This window comes from Onychostruthus taczanowskii, unplaced genomic scaffold (assembly GCF_017590055.1).
Source record: "Onychostruthus taczanowskii isolate IOZ18803 unplaced genomic scaffold, ASM1759005v1 scaffold95, whole genome shotgun sequence".
NCBI classification, from domain to species: Eukaryota; Metazoa; Chordata; class Aves; order Passeriformes; family Passeridae; genus Onychostruthus; species Onychostruthus taczanowskii.
In genome coordinates, this window is record NW_024507546.1 from 1,981,148 (window position 1) to 2,003,201 (window position 22,054).

General features: G+C 43.0%; 1 protein-coding gene across 2 annotated transcripts in view; it reads right to left on the reverse strand.

The window, feature by feature from the left end:
* The window catches only part of LOC121347878 (fatty acyl-CoA reductase 1-like), a 114,086-nt gene extending 92,787 nt beyond the window's left edge, over positions 1 to 21,299 (reverse strand). The window contains exon 1 of one of the 2 annotated variants that reach the window (XM_041426853.1): positions 21,214 to 21,299. The gene's annotated coding sequence lies outside the window, so the exon portion shown is untranslated. Of the gene's footprint in view, positions 1 to 20,469; positions 20,581 to 21,213 lie in introns of those variants that run through there. The other variant, XM_041426854.1, reaches the window with a different exon arrangement.
* Between the last annotated feature and the right edge of the window lie 755 nt (positions 21,300 to 22,054).

A 22,054-nucleotide genomic window follows, 5' to 3' on the forward strand; every position in this document is an offset into this window, starting at 1 on the left:
CTATAGGTTCCCCTCAGGCACTGCAAGGCCACAATGAAGTCACCCGAAAGCCTTCTCTTCTCCAGGCTGAACACTCCCAGTTTCCTCACCCATTCCTCACAGCAGAGCCGCCCCATCCCTCTGGTCACTGTGGTCCCTCCTCTTGCACCAACAGGCCATATCCTTCCTGTGCTGGGAAACCCATATTCTCTATTCAAGTTTGCAGCACTACTGTGCTCCTGTTGGTGGATAGTTAGTAATTCCCAAAGACTTCCTTAATTATTTGTAATTACTGTTTTTATCAGTATTGGTATTCAAAGATGCTACTGTATATTCACAGCAAGATGCAAGAAACACCCAGCAGCTCTTGGGTGCAGTGTCCTTCCAGGAAGACTAACACAGCTCCAGGAGTAAAACAACTCCAGTCCTTTTAAATACTTGAAAAAGGACAACAGCAGGAAAAAAAATTCTTAAATCATGCCAAAACCAAATTGCAGCTTTTGACACCATGCCCTTCCCATGAAAAAACCACAAATATCTTTAATGCACAGGCCAAAGATCAGCCTGGCCAAGTGTCAAAATAGTTTCAAAGGCACAATTTCAAATAACAATGACAAGGTGGTTGTTTTGATTCTCCCTGGCACTTAAGGGGAGCAGGTCTTGGTCAAATAAAATACGTGACAAAAAAATTGTCCAATGTTCATAAATTCAGAAACAGTTCAGAGTTAAAAATCAGAAAGACAGCACGACAAACAAATTAATATAGTCTCAAGCCAGCCTGAAAACTGACTTTCCTAAGAAATTTTTCCTTATTAGCAAAATACAAATTCCTAACTTTTCCATCTCTGTTCTGAGCCTGACTTGTGAAATGAATTTTGAACAGTAGCTTTAAAAAACTTTTGAGTTCCCTGAAAGGATGCCTGTTAGAGAGATGACTATGTTCCATAATGGTATTAGGTTTTAGCTGTTCTCATGAATCAAAGAAATGATACTGGGAGTGCTCAGCTCCAAAGCCAGTTAGAAATGATGGAGATAGTGCTGCCCTTTCCAATTTTCAAATGCATATTTATCAGGTCTTGTGGGCCTTTTACAGTCTAGTGAAGCTTTAATTTTAGAAGATACAGAGATACAGCTTAGTGGAAGTGGGATCTTCTGTTTCCTTATCTTCTCAAAAACAGCACTGAGAGTAAAGCACATGGATTTTGCAGAGTGCTGCACTCTCATCCCCCATTTTTATCAGCTGTTCAGCTTTAAATAGCAGCTCGTTATTCGTCATTTTAGCAGTACTGCCCTCCAGGAACTGCATCCCCAGCCAAACCTCAAAAGAATCACTTCTTGGCATGGGCAGCTCCTCACAAGCTGCTCTGCTTCCTGCCAACCACTCTGGATTGAGGCTTACCTTCCACCACCCAGCCACAGAAGATGCTACCAACAGGAGCACAACTGATACTTTCGACCCACCCATCCTTTCCTCTCATCTCAGAGCAGTATCCAGAAACAGCTGCAAAGCAGCTCTGCAGTGGCTTAGGAGAAGAGCCACTTGTGCTCTGGCAGGATTTTTAGGGCACAACTGGAAGGCATCTTCTCACAGTGAGAACTTTTGCCTCAGAGGGAAATGCTCAGTGGAAGCTGGCTTCTTTTAACACCATTCCACTACGTGGTCTGTGGCACCTGAAGTTAGCAGCTCCACAAGCATGAAGCAGAAATTCCTCTTGGTTGTCAAGTATTTGTTTGACTCGGATCACACTGAAGCACATTTAGCACAACTGGGATAAAAGAGGTTTTACTTTAATGTACTGCTTAGCAAGGGGAAAAAAACCTTATAAACCAAGAAGCCAACAACATGCAAACTGAAATTTAATTACAAATTATCAAGGACAATTGAGTAGCACTTAATGCAGGCACAAATCAAGAGAGGAGATTCAATGGTTCACCAGAGACTCCCCAAGATACATAATTTTGTAATTAATGACACTGTTTTCTGTACTTTAGTGTACAATGTGTACCACCCCTCCGGGAGTGAAACACAAGTTTTGTTTTGTCGTTTTATTTAAGCACAGTGTTGACCACAATTAGAGGAAAAGAAATTATGCATTTATATGTCATCTAAATGAATTGGTTTTTTTTGAGAAGTCTTTCAAATCTCCCAACTACCAAATCAAGTCCAGTAAAGTAATTCAAGCATGCTATAGGCCATACCTACATAACAACATGCCATTTCTTAGAGTAAAACCAAACCAAACCAGAAAAATCCCATCATCAGGTTAAATAACTCTGTTTCCTCCTCAGTTCATAGGCTTCATTGAACAAAACTAAATTTACAGCGGGCAAATTTAAAAAGAAAAGTGACAGTTCATAGCACAGTTGTATTTACATAGCATTTCATAACACTTTTTAGCAAGAAAATGAAGCAGTTTCAACAACTTAAAAAAACCCTAAACTAATACAGTTGACAACCTCCATATCTAAATGAAAACCATTTACTTGAGTCATCTAATAAACTTACATTCAGCATGATAACGCATTTCCCTTTCAGTCTGCAGCAGACAGGAACTAATACTCTCTGGCATTTGGAGAATACACAAGGCAGTTTTGAAGCATTAGATCTAACCAAGTAACTACCATGTAGGACAGTACACTCCCTTTACTGAGCCTTTGAATTATTCTGGTTCATAAAAACATGCTGAATGCCTTGACAATTAGGAGATTTACTAAGACAGTGTAACACAGGAAACCAAAGAAAGCTTTGCCTTCAAACTTGGCCAAACTGTGTTTCTGTTTGTAGCACTTGTAGCATGCAGACTGACTCCATCCCATGGCAAGAGACCACAGAAATGCAGACTGCTGCTCTGGTAATGCCTTGCGGTTTGGGTTTTTGCTGTTGCTTAGCAGTTATGAAAACAAACCACTAGACAAGGTCAGAATTCATGACAAAGAAGTGTGGCGAGCAGAACAAAACTTACATATAGAGCCCTATCTTTTGAAATACCAGCTAAGGCCTTAAAAAGAAAGTTGCTGTAGTCATGATGTTAAGGTTACAAATAATGCATTGCCTAGTACAAAATCAGAACAAACTTGACACTTTTTTTCCCCCTAAGTTACCTCACACTGAAGCACAAAAAAAGATTTCTGCTGGTTACCAAGTCCTCTGCAATTCTAGTTTACTTAAACACCTTTTTTAACCATGAAAATGTAAACCAAAAGTTTTCAGTGACCCCAACCAACGCACATCACTCATTCTGCTGGAATTCCATTGCAGATCAAATTAATAATAATACTAATACTACTAGTAATAATCAAAAAACACCACCAAATATTAAATTACACCATCAAAGTCATTCCAGCACAAACATGAAAGACAGACTCCTCACTAGCGTAGTGGAAAGAAGTGATAGATAAGGGTTTTGAAGGCACATGTCAAGCTTTCAGGTCATGAAAAAAGTGAGCATTCCATACCCAACATCTTACAGGTAGGCTTGGTTGAGAGGCAAAACCTGGCTTGCAGCACAGTCCCATATAACACTGCCTTTGCCTCTCCAATTCTACCAATTCACCATCAGCAGTAGCCTGGAGCCAGAGAGAAATCATCCACAAAGACAGAACTTCAGAGAAGAGAAGCCAATGAACTGAGTCTCACATGTGAAGCATGAGACTCAACAGGCCAGTGTCAGAAATGGCTCACAGCCTTTGGGAAACACATTTACACATAAAAAGTTTTGCCTACAAATGCCATGTTATACTTTGTAATCTCATGCTAGTGTTCATATACAATTTTCATTAGGAACAGCATTCCAAAATCAGAGCAGACTGTAGGCTTGTCATATGTATAAAGTTCATGTTGACTCCTGGGTTAAGTAGCTTGTAACCAGCTTAACCACAAGATTTAGAGGCACTTGTTTCCAATAACTCTCAGGTGGCCACATGGCGATGACACTAGTCACACTCTTTGTTTTAAACATGTTTGGGTTCAAAAAAATAACTGTGCAATGTGACACTCCCTGACGATAAAGCTTTAGCCATATGCTTCAATCCTTCTCTCCAGTGACACAAGTGATTTTACCTCTACCCTACATGTTTTTATGCCATAACAACAATCTCTTCATTCCTTTCGGCTTAAGGCACCAAGCACGGAAAGAGAGGTATTAGCAGGGGCAATTTCAGGAGAGGGGAAACTGAGTTACAACCTGAGGCAGAGGTGAGTCTGCTCTCAGAACTCCCTGAAAAAAAAAGAGAAGCGGTGGGATCATGTTAACACCATGACTTTGTACCAAAGTGCCCAAAACCACTTCTCAACTATGCTATGGAAACAAAGGCCCTTCAGTAAACTGTATTTATATCACACCTCAAGAACCTAGAATCTCTTACATAAAATCCAGTCTAAAGTCTAAGCACAAAGTGGAATTTAAAATTAAAAAGCCACTTACTACATGACAAACAGAACCAAGAAATCCAATTTATTTCAAAGCTATGTGACTGCAAATTCAGCCCAGAATTCCCAGCTGGGCTGCTCAGAGAAGAAAGAGCAGACCATACCCAAGAAACTAAAACTTATTTATGCTTTTGTTTTCGTAACAATGACCCCTCAGCTTCTTGAGCAAAATGCGATTACACATGATTGATTGCACTCTTACCTTAGCTGCTGTCACTCTGTAATTCTTAAATTCATTTCATAAATGCTCTTGCATAATCTGTGGGGTTTAACCAGAATCAGGTTTGTATATTCTAATTCCTACGTGCTGTCGCCCTGATTTTGTAAGACTTTGTTAAGCCTTCTGATGTTTACATTCTTTCAACAAACTTTTTCACACACAGTTTTGTAAATAACTTATGTTTTACATTCTTTCATGGAGGTGGAGAGAATTGATAGACTCTTGGTCTGTCCAGTGGCATTGGAGAGGTGGCACTGTCACCCTCCAATCCACTGTCACCTTTAGAAAACTATAAATGTTAGAGTCAGAAAATAAAAGTAGTTCTTTTTTGTTCCCCTCGAGAGCAGCAGTGTCTGTGTCATCATTTCGTGCCTTATCACAACAATGTGCATGTGGGTTTATGCATGTAGACTAACAATGAGATTTGCTGGCTGCAGTCACACAGTTCACTTTCAGGAAGGATACCCAAGAAGACAGGTACTGACCTTCCCATCCTGTCTTCTTAGATAACCCTTGAGCATACCTTTACTTCTGACTGCTGCTCCTGCTACTGGGCTGAAAACAAAAATGAACATGCACACATTCCACATACATGTATTATTATTCCACGTACATGAATAATGTAATTTACACCAGAAATGTTTGCCAGAACATTTTCTCTTTGAAATGTGTTTTCAAGATATTCCACATGTAAATAATTTCTGGTTTATTGTATACCTCCTCTGAAATCTATACGAGGTCATAATTAACCCCCAATATATCCAGCAGAGGCAGAGACATTCCTAACAAGAACCTTTCCAGTAAAACAGCCACAGTGAACACTGATGCTTAAATTAAGCTACAAGAAACATATTAAATCTAGAAACTGAAAAACTGTTCACATCTAAAAACATCTTACTGAAAATCTGAATTCTTAAAAATAAAATTATTTTGTTGAAATGAAAACTGAGGCTTGACAGGGGATGAATAGGAAAAGCAACTATTTATTTCATTTGACAATAGTAGTCCATTGCTAAATACAGATATCATTTACTACACAGAAGATCAATGGCAACTTTTGTAATTACAATCATGGCTTGGAGGGATAGAGGGAAATGTTGCTATAGCAATACCAACCATAAGAAGAAAATCCACATCTACTCAGAGCATCATTTCTACACTGCATTGTTTTTATAGCAAAGCCCTTTAGCACAGAAGAGTGCAGTAAATCAAGAGTAACACCAATTTTTATCACATAGACACAGTCTGGGCATGTATTTCACAGAAATATCTGAATAAGGAAAGGATGGCCACACATCAAGTAACATTTTGTTCAGTTTAGTACTTTCATTCAGTATATGTCAATTGAAGTCAAAAGTTTAAATCCAGGCCCTCCTAAGCCAACTTCTCAGAAGCTGAATCAGAAAACAAAATATTTAGGGGTTGGCTGGGTGTTTTCCCCCTGTTCTCCACATAATCCCAAATAGCCTACATGAGATCTGATCCTCCTTAAAGTGGTTTGACTTAGGTCTGCAGCGTTTCTTGGCTCAGGCAGTAAGTGAAAAAAATAAAACTGGTTTGGAACTGGAATCAGCCCTGAAGTGAATACAGGCATGTTTGCATGTTCCTACCCCTGATGCAGCTGGAATCAGTGTTTATCTGAGAGTCAGATAAAACACATTGTATGACCAACACACCATTCCAACCTTTTCCTGGCCAGCCTCCCTGTGGGAGGGAATTCCCACCCACAGGCTTTTGGCAATGGGACTTCCCTGTTGGTTTGGGGAATCAGAACTTTGGGTGTTGCTTTCTAGCTTGTCAAACGTTGACCCCATTCTGTCTGTCTCTGCTCCTACCCTGGATTACTGATAAAATCAAGCTTCCAATTATCCTGGCTTTTAGCTGACTACTTTTTCACCTTTCCATGAGTTGGCCTCTTCAATTAAATCTTGCAGCATTCGCAATCAATCACAGTCAGATTTAAAACAAGGATCAAACTCAATTGAAAACAATCATCAACACCGATCTGTGAAAACAGATCTATTATCATTCTGACAGCTGATTTTCTCACGTCTCTTTCTCTCTTACTTTTGACAAGTTTCAAAAACAGATTTCTATACATTTTTACAGTTTCTAGAACACCTACAAAGAGAGAAGCAATGACTACAGTACACGTAATGCTCAATAAATAATTCATATTAAATAATTCTGATTAAATACAAATTACCTGGCTTTCCATGGTCATGTGAACATGGTGGTGTTTATTCCCAAAGCATGTCAAAAGAGCAGAAAATTTGAAAACGGCTAGGCAATATAAACCCACATCTCACACAGAGTTAAGGACTCCTAGTACATGGATACATTTCAAGCTGACATTAAGGAGGAAGTCTTTATAGAAGGACTTCCACTGTCCACCATTTCAGATTCACCCTCGTGGATGCAGGAACGTCACAGCTGTACAAAATTCTTCCTCTCCATTGCTCATCCCTGATGTCCTGGGCAGAATCACAGAAAAACATAAAAAACCCTGCTGCAATTCTTTGCAGATCAGTAGGTCAATTCTCCATTTGGAGAAGGACTCTCATCAGTACTAGGTGAGGTCTGCAACAGCTTGGTCCAGCTGAGTCTCAAAAACACCCAAGGAAAGACTCCACCACCTCTCTGGGTGGCATGTAAAAATTCTTGTGCTACTCAGTGGTGAAAAATGTTTTCCTAATGACCAGTCTGAACTTTTCAAAATAGCCATCCTGAGCTGCAATTTGTGACCGTTGTTCCTTGTTTTAATGATCTGCCACAAACGAGCTCATTTCCATAATCATCAGAACTTGTCTTCAAGACGCTACAGGCTTCTACAAGATGGCCTCTTCTTTTGGGCAAACTAAAACAGCCCAAGGACCCTAATCCCTCCTCATTACTTACGGTTCCCATGGCTCAGAATCACCTTGGTAATTCTCTCTCCATTTTCTAAACATTGTGCTTTGCATTTGAGGAACCTCAGGACTGACTGAAGAACCAGAGCATGCAGCAATGCTGAGAAGCACAATTACTTCCCCAGATCTGCTGGCCATGGAGACCACCATGCTGTCTGCCTTATTTACAATGAAAATGCACCACTAACTCATTTCCAACTTGGCAGCAATCATCACGTTTCCTAGCTTTCCCATAAATGTTCTCTTCAGCCAGCTGCCTCCCAGGCTACGTGGCTGCAAGGAGGTGATCTGCACAGGCACAGAACTTCATGTTTATTCTCACCGAACTTCAAAAGCTTTCTGTTAGCCAAATCCCAGGCTTCCTAAGACTCAGCTGAATTGCATTTCTACCACTTCATGCACTGAACTCTCTCTTGCCAATTTAATGTGATCTATAACTTTTCTCTGGGCGCATTCCATCCCACCATCAAAGTTATTAACAGAGAGGTGGCATCACTGGCCCAATCCCTCACAGGCCACTTGTTATTTGTCTCCAGTGAGACACTGGGTCATGGAAAACTACACTTTGAACTCCAATATCCACGCAATTTTCAATTAATCTAACAATCCATATACTTCCTCATTGAGAGATGATAACAAAAACTGGAGTCAGAGAGTCACAGGATAGTTGGGTTGGAAGGCCCTTAAACACCAACCAGTTCCAACCTCCCTGCCATGGGCAGAAACACCTTCCACTAGACTAGATTGCTAAAAGTTCAGTCCCTGGATCGGGCAATCACAACTTCTCTGGACAACCTGTGCCAGTGACTCACCACCCTCACAGCAAAGAATTTACCCATCAATATGCCCACATCTACATATTTGGTCATTAATTCACAAAAGGCATTCAGGTTCATCAAATACTTCTTGCTGGTACATTTGGGTGAACTATTCTTGATTATCTTCTCATTCTTCTCACACTTGAAAACAAATTCCCTGGAAACATGATATATAACATTTCTAGAGATTGCAGAAGGCTGACTAGCCCTGAACTACCCTTCTTTCTCTCCTTAAAAAGCTGGGTGCAATAAATAAAGCCTTTCCCCAGTTTTCAGGAACCTCTCTGATATACTTTCATGGAGAATTGCAACTGCAGAATTGCAATTGCATCACCTCTTTCAGCATCCTAGCATCAATCCCATCCAGCCTGACAGATCTGAACACAGCCAGCTTTTAAAAATAGTTCTGAGTAGTAAAATATTCTGTTTCCTGTGCTGCACTGCTTATTTAAGTTCTCCTAGGCAAGCTTTGCTTTTGTACAAAACTGTGTTTGGAACAAGAATGTACCATGACTCTTGCCTGGTGGGACAAATTGCAAGACAGGCCACCTGTTGCCCATGCACTCAATCCCACACTGCTTGGGCTCTGAGTACACAGCATTTATCCTCACCCCACCCCTATAAAACTGGAGAGGGCTCTGCCCTCAAGCTCCATGAGCAGCTATCTACCAAAAAGTGCTTCTCACAACTAGCCAGTGACATTAAAGAGAAGAGACCCCAAATACTCAGAGAACTAGCCTCAAAATACTGATTAAGGAAGAAGAACAGAGAGCCAAGAAATACCCACAGCACAAAGAAAACTTTCAACCCTTCCCTTAATAGTATCTTCAAAGTAACTGAAGGAATGAAGAAAAAGAGTAACTCACCTTTCTGACACATGACGTTAAATTTACTTAACAAGACTAAAATTACTAGATTCCACATGGATTCTGCTAGGATGTGGTTACTCCAGGGGAACAGTGGAGGCCCAGTGAGACTACCTTCACTGACACTAAAGAATCTCACTGCTGCCTTGACAGATCTGCCAGGCTGACTTCCTGAGCGCTCAGGGCAAGACTGCTACCTATCCTTTCCTCTGCCTTTACCAGGGACCTGCAATCCACTGCAGACTCATCACTACTTGCTTCTGAGTTGAGAAACAGGAGGACCCAAAAGCTGTCTAATGGCAGCATTTCCAGAGGTCTTCAGACAAAGCCCTCTGTGCAGATGCCAATTCTCAGTACTCAGAACAAAAGAAGGGAAGCTGTATCCACCATATGTTGTTTTTGAACACTACTCCCTACTCCATGTGTTTAGACAACACATACACTCTGCTACAGAACCCCAGGATGGCTCAGGCTGGAAGGGACCACAGTGGGGCAGCTGGTCCCACCTCCCTGCTCCAGCAGGGCCATCCCAGAGCACAGAGCATAGGACTGTGTCCAGAGGGGTCTGGAATATCCCCAGTGAGGAGACTCCACACCCTCTCTGGACAATCTGTTCAGGGCTCAGTCAGTGCCCAAGGAAGAAGTTCTGCCTCCTGTCCAGGTGGAACCTCCTGGGATCAGGCCCTGCCCGTTCCTCTGGTGCCATCGCTAGGGCCCCGGAGCAGAGCCTGGGCCCTGCTCGGAGCCCTCCCTGCACACAGGGACACCCAGGGCTGAGGGCCCCTCTCAGCTGGGGCTCCTCTGGAGGCTGGACAGCCCCAGCTCCCTCAGCCTTTCCCTGCCAGAGATGCTCCAGGCCCTAAATCATCTCTGCAGCCTCCGCTGGCCCTGCTCCAGGAGCTCCATGTCCCTGCTGTCCTGAGGAGCCCAGGACGGGACACAGCACTGCAGATGTGTCACACAGGGCAAAGCAGAGTTAATCTCATGTTCTTTGTAACAGTGAAGTGGGAAACAAGTGCAAAACACTGCCTTGCTCCTCTTCATTCAGCCTATGTCACGCTGGCAGACCTCTTTCTCTGATTTCAAATCTACCATGTTTACCCAATTTTCACATACTTTGTACCACTTATTATCACTCGTGTGCTTTGCTATGTTCCCTTTGCTTTTCAGTAATAATGCCACACTCTTACAAAGAAAACGCACATCTCCAATGAGTGTGCAAGTAAACACTAAGTGCAAACTTAATAGGACCACTAAAATCAATGTTTTCTGACAGAAAATATTCTCAAGAGGATAGAGACCACACTACCTGCAGCCCAGCATGTCTTGTAGTATAGGGTCCTGGTGGAGAAATATTAGTAGAACTTTCATGCTTATGCTAAAACATCAGAAGATATGTTCCCCTGCTAACACTACACCCAACATTTATTTGCATTAAAGAAATTATTTCATCAATGAAGAAATACTTAAAACAAAAACAAAACCAAAAAAAAACCCCAACCAAAAACCACCAAAAAAAAAAAAAACCCAAACAAACAAAAAAGCCTCACCCATAAAAAAAAGGTTCTACAGTTATAGGTTTACAACTTATGAACAGGAGGACAACAGAAAGAGAAAACTGGTAACAGTGCACTCAGATCAGAATTTGCTCTTTAAAGGAATTAAGGTAAATTTCCATAATGTATGAAAAACATGGCATTTTAAAACGCTAAGGCAATGAAATATGACCTTCTCATCATGGAATTAATTATCCTTACTGTATTTTCCCGGCCTTAATCTTCCTGAACTTTCAAAACAATTATCAAATAGATGCAATACCTCTATTACTGCAAGTGGAACTTTCTTGTTTGCTAAGATTTTTGCACAGCACTGTACAGAATAAAAACCTACGGGACACTCCAATGAAAATCTGTAAATGATTTAAAAGAAGCTGCTGCTGCTAGCAATTATGAGCACTTTAGATAAAAAGCATCTCTGACGATACTTTGGGCACTATACTCTGCATGGAAAAGACATAAGGTTGCACATAGCAGGTAGGATTTTTGAAGACTAAAAGACAGAAAGGAAAGAAAAAATAAGTGCAAGGAAGTGCCCATTTTATTTTTATAAATGAGTCAGCAGTACAGGGTGATATTTTTACAGAGCTGCATGGACCAAAGCACCAAATGCTGCCAATGCTACTCTAGAGTGATAATATACACAACACATTGAAAATTGTATGTTTAGTGTAAAAATCCATATGAGGACTTGCATGCATTTCACAAAACCAAATCCTACTGTCTTAATTCCAACAATCAGATGTAATAAATTCAGCTTACCCTTCTTACCCAGGAGAAAAAGTACCAGTTTCCTGCTCTGTATCTACAAATGCTATGAGACCTATTTCTTGAATTCCACTTTTTATTTAAGGGCTCACAGTCACAATCACATTAGTCACACTCAGCGTAGGTGTACGTGGAAACCAAGAGAAACTCTTTTAGAAAGCACACTGTAATTTAATGAAAGACTTACAGTGTTGTAACTGTTTTAACATTTTGAACACATGAACCTCAGATGACAAAAAAGTTCCTATGAAGGGCTCCAGATCACTTTACTTCATCTCCCAGAACAAGACTTACCTAGGCTGCCAGGGAAATTAAATGTTAGTGACAAGCAGAGAAGTTGGATTTTGATAAATGCAGATTACGTCACTTCAGAAGGCAAGAACTTCCCCATCTTCAAGGATGCAGTCTATGGACAGCAATGGAATCTCTGGCATTATGTATTATTTTTTTCTTTTTTTCAACATGCTTATCTATTTTTTAACGTTAAATAGCAACAGCTAGATGAGCCAACCTATAACCTTTAAGACTGGAAGTTTAAAATCATATTGAATGTCAAGAGCAAAGCAACCTGTCCTCCTCTGTACATCAGCATCCTGGGCTGGGGGAATTCTGGCCTTCCAGAAAGGGTGACAAATGTGTTCAGTATTAATGCAACTTCAGCCTGTTGATGATTCACCAGCAGAGGGGTGACTATTGAAACACAAATATTCATTACTTGAAAACCCATGCTGCAGTAAATGTAGCACTGACAGGCAAAAGTTCCCAAGAGGAACCTGAGAATTAAGACACACATCCCCTGTCCAAGTGCAATAGTATGAGCAGCTAATGCCTCTGTAGGCTGTGACTGACTTGCTGTCAGATCTGTTTAATTTTGCATATGTGGTTGGTTTAACAGTATTACTGTGTTGGCAGAGTCCAGAGATCTCATCTTTAAAATATGGGTGGGGTGTTATCACATCATCTTGGAAGTATACAGTTCCACCTTCTCCTCAATCTGCTTGCTGAGAACTCTTTGTGGACAAGTTTATCAGCTGTAAGCAATGCCTTATCAGTTCTTGAAAAACCTTGAGCCAACCAAAGCAACAGGCTTTCCCCTTGGTGGAAAATTCAGTGCTCCCAATGGCAGAAACACAATCTCAGCTGTATATGGGCCAATACAAACATCCAACAGAAAAAAAATGCTGGGCCAAAACACCTGAGGCCGCATTTATGGAACATTCCAGTACCAGGAACTGATACTTCTCCACAAATCAGCTGATTTGCACCCTGTAGCAAACAGCAGAATGACAGGTTTGAGACAGGTGCCTGTAAAGCACTGATTTTAGTGTGAATACAGACAGCTTTAGAACATGGTGGAGACGAGTTCAATTCTACTCTTGGTCAAGGAGATTAATACACAACTAGCAGTCTGCCTGACACTACAGAGGAATGAGTGGTCAGGAATAGGCCAAAACAAAGGTGAAGGGATACACCTCCGGCAGGAAATGAGGCTTTGTGGTCACTGAGCTCTCTCAGCTTAATGAAGTGGCAGCAGAACTAGGTGAAGAAACAAACCAAAATGCCTGGGAAAGGACACAAAGATTAGGAAACAGGGGAAATTAAAAAATACTAACTGAGAAATGAATCAAAGATCCAGCATTTCCTATCAAATCACTGTGTTGTTTAGGGTACACTGAAACCTTAAATTCAAGTACAGCAGAAACCCACTGGCTGCTCTAAGGATGCACAGGCCAAGTAGCCACTGAACATAAATGTAAGAATAAAGAAAAATTAAAACCATAGCTAGACACTGTTATGGCAAATGTTACTGGTTATCTGCAGAACCACAAAGCTGTTCCACTGAGCTGGCAGGTTTGAGTACTGAATCTAGGTGGAAGATTTGATTGTTATTTTGCTACACACAACAGAGCATGGCATAAACACCCTGCCCCTGGGCTCCTGGCCCTCTCCTCTCTGCAAGTGTCATCAGTTTTATTTCAGATGCAAAGGCACAAAGAAATGCAGAGGGGATCACTGACATTTTGTTACATACTAGGAATGTATTGCTCTGGAGTGTCTAATGAAGATAGCAGCAATGAGGACTCAAAGGAGGTCACTGGTAGAAACTAGTGTCATTCAATGTCTGTAACATCTTGACCTGGGATTTCACTTCTTCCTGCAGCAGGGCTCCACAGGGACGCAGAAGCAGAACCACATCAAAGCAATAATGTACATTACTGGAGAAAGGATCACAGGGGATATAAAGAGCTAGGCTGAGAAATTCCAGCTGCACTCACAGGAATAAAGAAGAGTCTACTGCAAACACTACATGGCTATGAGAGCTCCAAGGCTGCACAAACAGATCTTTTATCACAAAAGCAAGCAGGTTGTTTCTTTGCAGTCTGCATGATGGTAAGCAGAGCAGCAAGGATACAGTTATACATGCAGAGGGTTAACTAAGGGTGTAATTCTGTCTGTCACATTCAATTTAGGAATGTGAATACATTTCATATGAGTTTGGGTGTCTTACTAATGGCCGGGGAGCAATAGCCTTAGCCTCTTCAAAAATTTTTTGTCCAACAAAGGAGTTGAGTCCTTTACAGCAACGACATTTAATTCAATAGCCAAAGGCAATCTAGAAGCAGTCCTGGACTGTGATGTTCTCCTTGACTTAAAGCTAGAAGCAATGAATCAGCTGATGTCAGTATATGCAATAGTTTTGCTAAGGGCTCCTTCTGTAACAAAATTTCACCCTCAAAATTGTCCTTAAAATTAGGTTTAAACAGAATCATGCCATGCATGCCAGACCAACAGATAACAAAAATAAAAGAGCTCTGTGAGTGTGTACTACATCAGAAAGTGCTTTAGGTCAGGGAAGTAAGTCCTTTTATCTCTCTCCCCCCCACACTCTCCCTCACAACAGAGCACTTCTGAAACTCTTCCATTATATACCCACAGCTCAAGCCTGGGACTGGATCAGAAACCAATTAATTTCTGTCCTTACAGAGAAAGATTTTTAAAACTAATGCCCAACAAGACCACATGTTAGTCAATAAGCAGAGACAGGTGGTAAAAGCAGATGGTTTTGAAAAGATTTGTGGCAGTCCCTGGCTCCACCATCCCAGAAGCTCCACAGGGTACTGGCAAAAGAAGTGGTTCCTTTCCTGTTCTTTCCTTACTCCAGAAAACCAGCAGCTAATCTTGTGGTTGCCACAAAGGCAGGAAAGGACAGGCAAAACCCACTCATGTTTTCATCCCGCCTCCAAACTGCTTTTGCCTCTCTGCAGAAGCCCAGCTGAACACAAGCCACTGCTCTAGGCTGAGCAGCCGGGTGCCCACTTGACAAGAGACACCAACCCACCCCCATGTTTGCTGGTCCCAGCCAGGATCAGAGTGGGCAGAGCTCCTAGGTTTGGCAGTCACTCAGCACAGACCATGATCACTTTGCTTCTGACCACAGCAGAGGATGGTACCTAAGAGAGCATCACAGCACACTGCAGTGCTGAACCCTGGCACACACACCACCAGAGCCCTGCTCAAAGCACCAGCACCTCTTTCTGAGGCCCTAGTGATGCAGGAGGCATCTCAGATGCTGCAACCCCACAAAGCCAGACTTTGACAAATGGCGAATGAGCTCAATGACTTCACATCACAGAATGACAAAGCAATGGGAGCAAAGCACACAGAAGCACAGCTATTCACATTATACCTCAGAACAGAAAAAGTGGGCAAAACCCCATTATTTCATGTACAAATAACAGCAGTGACAGAAAAATGTATTTCCAATGAGTGTCATGTGTTTGGCCAAAGCAATGTTGATTGCTACAGGTGCAACCTTCTCCAAGTTACTGCTACTTATGCTCAGGGAACAAGGACACACTAAAGACGAAGAGACAGCACAAGTGTCATGCTGCCATTTTGGGCACACTGCCTCAGCTGGAGCACAGCACCAGCTCCAGTCAGCTGTAACTCCCCTGAGCTATCACTGCTAAACACCTCATCACACCTAAAATGATGACTCAGACCATTTCTTATTCTGCCAATGAATCATTACATGGTGCTACCTCTGGCTACTATCAAAACCGCCTGTAACCATCTCAGCCATTAACTCCACACTACACCCATTCCAAAGAACCTTTCAGAACACTGCTCTGCTCTGTTAATGCCCACATATTTTGTGAGTAAATTAAGAATCTCTCTTTCAGCATTTACTGAAGTGTAGGGTAGGAACTACACTCCTGAAAGGCCTGGTACTTTTCCTACACAGCATCTCCATTTTTCAGATTTTCCTCAGAAAGAGGAGTGGTTGGCTCAATATCTACATAAGACTTATTCTTGCTTTACATTTCTTAAAACAGTACAACTGCATAGCTTTGCAAGAACCTTTTTCTTGTTTATCTATCCCACTGTTTACAAAATTGCAGTCAATTAACATTTCCATAATTTCACCCACATTATCAAGGTAGTTTCTGAAGGAATATTCTAGAAGAGATTGTAACACAATAGTGTAATTATACTCAGCAGCCCCCAAACAAGAAAAGGCCTTGTTGAACCATCTACAGCAAAATAAATCCCCCTTCTTTACATTAAATCAGGGAACCTTTATTTCCTTCAAACAATTAGGTTTATGGCTTCTTTCGGGAAGGTAAAAAAGAAAACAAACAAACCAAAAAAAGAAGCTGTCAGTCCAGCCAGTCCCAATTTTATCTAGCACTGCAGAACAGTACTGAAAACTAAGTCTGCTACAAAGGTAAACACAAGCCATTCAAAACTGGAATACAAAACCTTGTATTTGTTTACAGAGAACACTCCATGGTACAATTGCTTCTTACCTTTGGACACAATAAAACATGGATCTGGGCTTGGACAAAGGCACGGCAAAAAGATGGCTTTAGAAACTATATTGTAAGCATCCAGGTTTGTGACCAGTCCTGACATTCTTGAATGCATTAATCAGTCATCAAGTTTTATATTTTTTGGATACTGGTATAGAGGATTAAAAATTAATTGAAGTATGAGGAAAACCTATTATAATCATATTTTATGGGCACAGCTGCACCACAATTACATTGTGGAGAGAGAAAAATTAATTGGGAAGGAGAAAACTTTGGAGTCAAACACAACAGCGTATTTTTGAGGCACAAGATACCTTTTTCTGTGAGCATGAGTGAAAGAACAGAGCCCCATGCAATTTCCAGCCACGAAGAACTCCCTAAGCAGGGATACACACGAAGAGAAACAGATTCAAACAACTCCTGCAAAACACAGCTAATAAAAGTTTAGAACAGAACACAATTATAACTATATTACAGGTATTTTTGCCAAACCTGCAATATGCCTCATGCTTTAACAACAAATATAGTCAAAGATTTGAGGGAGAAAGGGTTTCCAGTTTTTAGTAACTATCAACAGAACATTAATTACATACCTACTATTATTATTTCACTATGTGAAGACCTAGTTTGCTGTAATTTTAATGCTGCATGTCACTCAAAGACAGGCTAAAGAAGCCTTAAAGCACTATGGAAATAAGATTAAAAAAAAAACCACAAAAACCTCCACAGACAAAACGTCTGCCCCAGATGGTCTTAAAAATGGGAAACACAGTCTTACCATTCAAAAACTGAATGAAAAAGAACTGTAATAAAAGAAAAAGCATCTGCTGTAGTCTTATCTTGAAGGATATAAAGTTTCCTCTTGACTCAGTTCATCAGACCCTTGAAGGGTACGTCTACACAAGTGACTGGAGACAGGCACGTCGCCTCCCTCTCCAAACTGGCCAGATCGGGGCCACATTAAATCGGGAGGCGGCGCGGAAGCATTGGCAAGCGCCAAGCGAGCCCGTGAGGCCGAGCGTCCCCTGCAGCGAGGAGGAGCGGCGCGCTCTTCCCCCGGCGCACGATCCCGCCGATCCCTCCCGCCTTTCGGTCAGGCGTTGAGTCACACGCAGGAATCCATCCAACTCAAAACCAGGCCAAGAGCAACACGAGCAGATTTGCATTCGGCCAGGAGTAATAGTCGCATCCCAAGCGGGAGGTCGGGAATGCGTAGCCAGAGGTGAGGCAGGCAGGCAGACCCCTGGTCAGGCAGGAGCCCACGTTTAGGGAGCAAGGTTTGGGGAGTGCCGGCGCAGCTCCACACGAGCGCAGGTGAAGAGCTCCCAACCGAGGAATGCCTTTGTGAAATAGCTGCCTGAGCCAGGGAAGTCAACGTCCTTCGAATTATCCTTATTTCCAGACACATCTGGTGATGCCTGACTCTTTCCATGACCCACTCCTAATAATTTAGATAATTTTAATCTCGCTGGATAATATTCAAACTTCCATTTCTTAAGCCTGCTTCGTGGACTCAGGACCCTTAGGGAAACAATGCTGTAATTTTTCATAGTGATAATGTGAAATAATGCATTATTATAGGACAATGCTAATATTATCCCCTGCAGCTGTTATTCCCAATATTTTCTTCCAAACACAGCAAAACCAAAAACAATAGTAAGATAAGCAACAGTCCCCAGAGTCAGGTGCCCATCAATACAGTTTTCTCCACCTCACTGAGTTGCTCATGTGATCTGTCCCTTCTATAGGTCAAAGTAACTTGCTATTGGGGAAAAACCTGGCAAAATTTTCAGAACTAGGATCTTTCTATGGGAAATGTACGGTTGGGGGGGGGAGAGATTTTTTCCAATGACAGTCTAATTCTGCAGGCTGCTGTTCTGAAGCAAGGATCTACACTCCACCACAGACTCAAAATCACCAGTATTCAGAAGATTTCTGAAGACAATGACCACTTGTTTGTGTTCTCCACTGCACCATGCAGCCAAATGACAGCTTCTGTGCCTTTGGTCAAACTGCCAACAGTCCCTGACACAATCCTTCTGGCCTGTCATCATCCATGTTCCTCCCCTGCCAGCACTCCCACACCGTCTCAAGTCACCCACCTCCCCAAGATTCAGGTTTGTCAGATCTGAACTGACTTTGGGGAAGGTACAAGAAGCTTATCAGTCAAAGCTGCTTCCTGTAACAGAGCCATAAACTTTGTGCCTCTGTTAACAGGCCATTTTCTATTACTTTCCTAGTAGTTGATCTCTAGATATTTTTTTCCCAGCTGACATGCTTTGGGTCCTATTTACTCAGCCTTTTCTCACATGGTCTCCAAGATGTTTTAAAACTACATTTCCCCATCACTAATTTAAACAAGCCTTGACAAGGATTAAACTTGAATCCTGAGTTGGAAGAACTGAAGAATTTGCAGCTTTGTTACAATATCAGATCCATCCTCAAACATACTCTAAATATAGTAGAAAGCTGGCCTCAATCTGCTATTCCTTCATGTTTAATTCACATACCTTTGAGTGAATGCATCCCCACCTCCCTCAATTTTCTCATCCCCAGTTCTCATCACCCAAGTACTGAAATTTATGGTGACTTTAACTTAGACCAACACCCCAAAACACAAAGGAAATGTTTTAAAACACTATAGTTATGCAGAAACAAGTTGTCAGAACAACACAACAGATCTAGAGGTTAAAGCACTACATTGCAGCAGGGATTTTACAACTCCACTAAAGCAACTATCAATTTTTAAACTATGTAATTCCTTCAAACAGAAAACGAGTCCCTAACTCAGTAATGAACAGAACTTGGACTTTTCTGTCAAGAACATTACCACTAAGAAACTATGATGCTTTTGATACAGTGCAAATCAAAATAAACTCCAGTAGCAAATCTCTGTGCCACCAGCTTCTTAATAAGTGGGGAAGAAGGTTCCAAGAATGCCAGCATGCACAGAAAGTTACACTCTAACAAGCCAAAACAATGTGAGCTTTTGGTACTGAAGTTTCTGAAAGGCCTTGCACTTTGTTGTGTTTCTAGGATCATCTAATAGTTCAACCATACACTTGTTTTAATAGAAATTCAAGTGAACCAGGAGTAGGTATGGATTTTAGAACACATTTTTCTAGCCTAAAAATGACCTTCAGAGATAGCAAATTCTCAGTCTAAATGAAGATCCAGAACTAGCCTTTTCACTGAATTTATAGTGCAATATTTCTGGGTGAACTCCCATTTAGTTTTACTGCTTCCCCCCCACAAGATAATGGTCTGTCATTAGTTATTTGTTTCTCTAGCTATGCCCTTAAAAGGCTCCAAGGCAAACACGAAAAAACAAATTGTTCTGAGTAACGTTACTGTAAAGGACTGTATAAGACAAGACAAGGTCACATGTCTCTGGTTTCCAGAGAGCCGAGGATATCCTCACAGAATCCTGTACTAAAATCTGTGCTTGTGGTGCCCTGCGGGTGGGGGATAGCAGGGATATCCAGTCATTTCCCAATCAAGAGACAGAAAACATCAAGGCTCTGAGTAAGGCTCCTTCCCCACATGATTAAAATTCTATCGCTATCTAACACCACACTTCTATTAAAAAAAAAACAACAAAAAAAAAAAAAAAAAAAAAAAAAAAAAAAAAAAAAAAAACCGAACCGTATGGGCCTAATAGCAAGAAAACAAAAAGGCAATCCTCCCACAGAATCAGATTAGATCTTCCTTTATTTTGAACTGTATCGCACCGACGATTTACGCCCACCCGCAGCGGCGAGGCAGGGCGGGAGCCGCTCGCCACATCCTCTCCTCATTCACAGGGTCGCACCCCGGCGTCAACTCACCCAAGGAAGAGCCGAAGCACCAGTGGGGCCGGGGCCGCCGCTGCCGCCGGAGCACCGCCCGGTGCCAGGGGCTCGACCCGGCCGCTCCTGGCTCTCCCGGCCGCGGTACTTGCCCGGCACGGCCCCGCGGCAGCCGCCGCAGCCGGCCCGGCCCCGCCGCCTCCCGGGCATCCTCCCTCTCCAGCGTCGCCTCCTCCTCTCCCTCGCCCCCACACCATCTTCTACGTTCTTGGGTGTTTTGGGTTTTTTTCCTTCCCTCCGCCGTGCCCCAGCGGGTTGTTACCTTCAATTGCCGCTTTTCCGACCAATTCCTGTTTCCAAATCGCTGCCCCCCACCTTCCCCAGCACGCAAGCAACTCCCGGCAAAGAAGAGGCGGAGGAAAAGAGAAAAAGCAAGCAACCCAAAAAAAAAAAAAAAAAAAAAAAAAAAAAAAAACAAAAAACCCCCAAAAAAAAAAAAAAAACAAAAAAAAAAAACCAAAAAACCCCAAAATAAAAAACAAAACTAAAAAAGAAAAAAAACCCAAAACACGGAAAAAAACCCAAACAAAACCTACCCAAATAAAATTAACAAACCTCTCGTGGCGCTCCGGGTGTGACAGTGTGTATCCGGCCGGGGGAGGGAGGCGGGCAGCAGCAGCGCCTGCCTCGCTGCTCCGAGCCGGACCGGGGGAGATGCGCACCCGCCCGGGGTGCAGACTGGGGCCGGCTGGCTCAGCGCCGCGGGCTCTGCAGCAGAAGCCGCCAGGCACCGCCAGGGCGGGAGAGCGGCCCCCCCGCGGCAGCGCTCGGCCCCGCGTGTGCCCGTGAACCCCCGGCTCAGGCCGCCCCTTCCTCCGCAGTCGCCGCCGGCGTCGCCCCTCAGCTGTGGGGCACAGGCGCGTTCGGCGGCACGGCCGCTCTCCGCCCTGCCGTGCCGCAGGGTGTGCGGGCACGCCGCGCCAGCCCTGCAGGAACCAGCAAGGCAGACGAGAAAAGGCTCCCTCTCTCCCTTCCCTTCTCCCTCCCGGAGGGCTCCCCTCCTTACCGTGCTGCCGGGCTTCTCCACCGCCTCCGGGCTCGCTGGGGCGGGAGCGAGTGGCGGTGGCGGCTTCTCCTCAGCGCCTCCCCGAGCCCCTTCCCCACCCTCGTCCTCCTCCGCTCCGCCTGCGCCGGCGTGAGCCGGCGGCCGGGAGTGCGGGAAGCGCGGTCGGGCTGCGCTGGAGACCCGCAGGCATTCAGGGGAGGGCGGGGGAGCCCCAAAAGCTCCTAAATCCATGGTGAAGGGGCAGGGCGAGTGGTCCCTCGGGTGTCCTCCAAGGTTATTACACCTCCTTACTCTCTTCAGTTTACAGCAGAATTTACGGCTGCGATTAAAATGGTCAGGAAGAATGTTGTGCACAGAAACAGAGTTATAAAATAGGCATATTAAGTGAATTACGCAAATTGTCTTATAAGCGTTAGGGGAAAACCGAGATTTGCAGCTTACCTACTCAGCCTGGAATACCTGCTTTTTAACACCATTTTCTCTTCAGCAATAGAAGATACACCCTCAGATCTTTTCAACTCAGCATCAGAATCAGCAAGATGTGTGTGACGTTTTTATAGCCTCTTATTACCCTTGCAGCATGTATGAGCATTAATTAATTTTACAAGGTTGTGTTCATTTCATTTATTTCCTTCCATTTATTAGTACTGGGAAAAAGCTAGCCCGGGAGAGATTGGGTAAACTGCTCACTGATGAGTGAATCAGTATGAGAGCTATCAGCAGAACACCCCACACAAAAGGATTAAGTACTGCACCCACAGCTGCAGCTCGCCCACCTCTAGCTCCTTGTTTGGGGCGCTTCTAGGCTACAGGTGCCTGCCACTTCCACATGAGACCTACC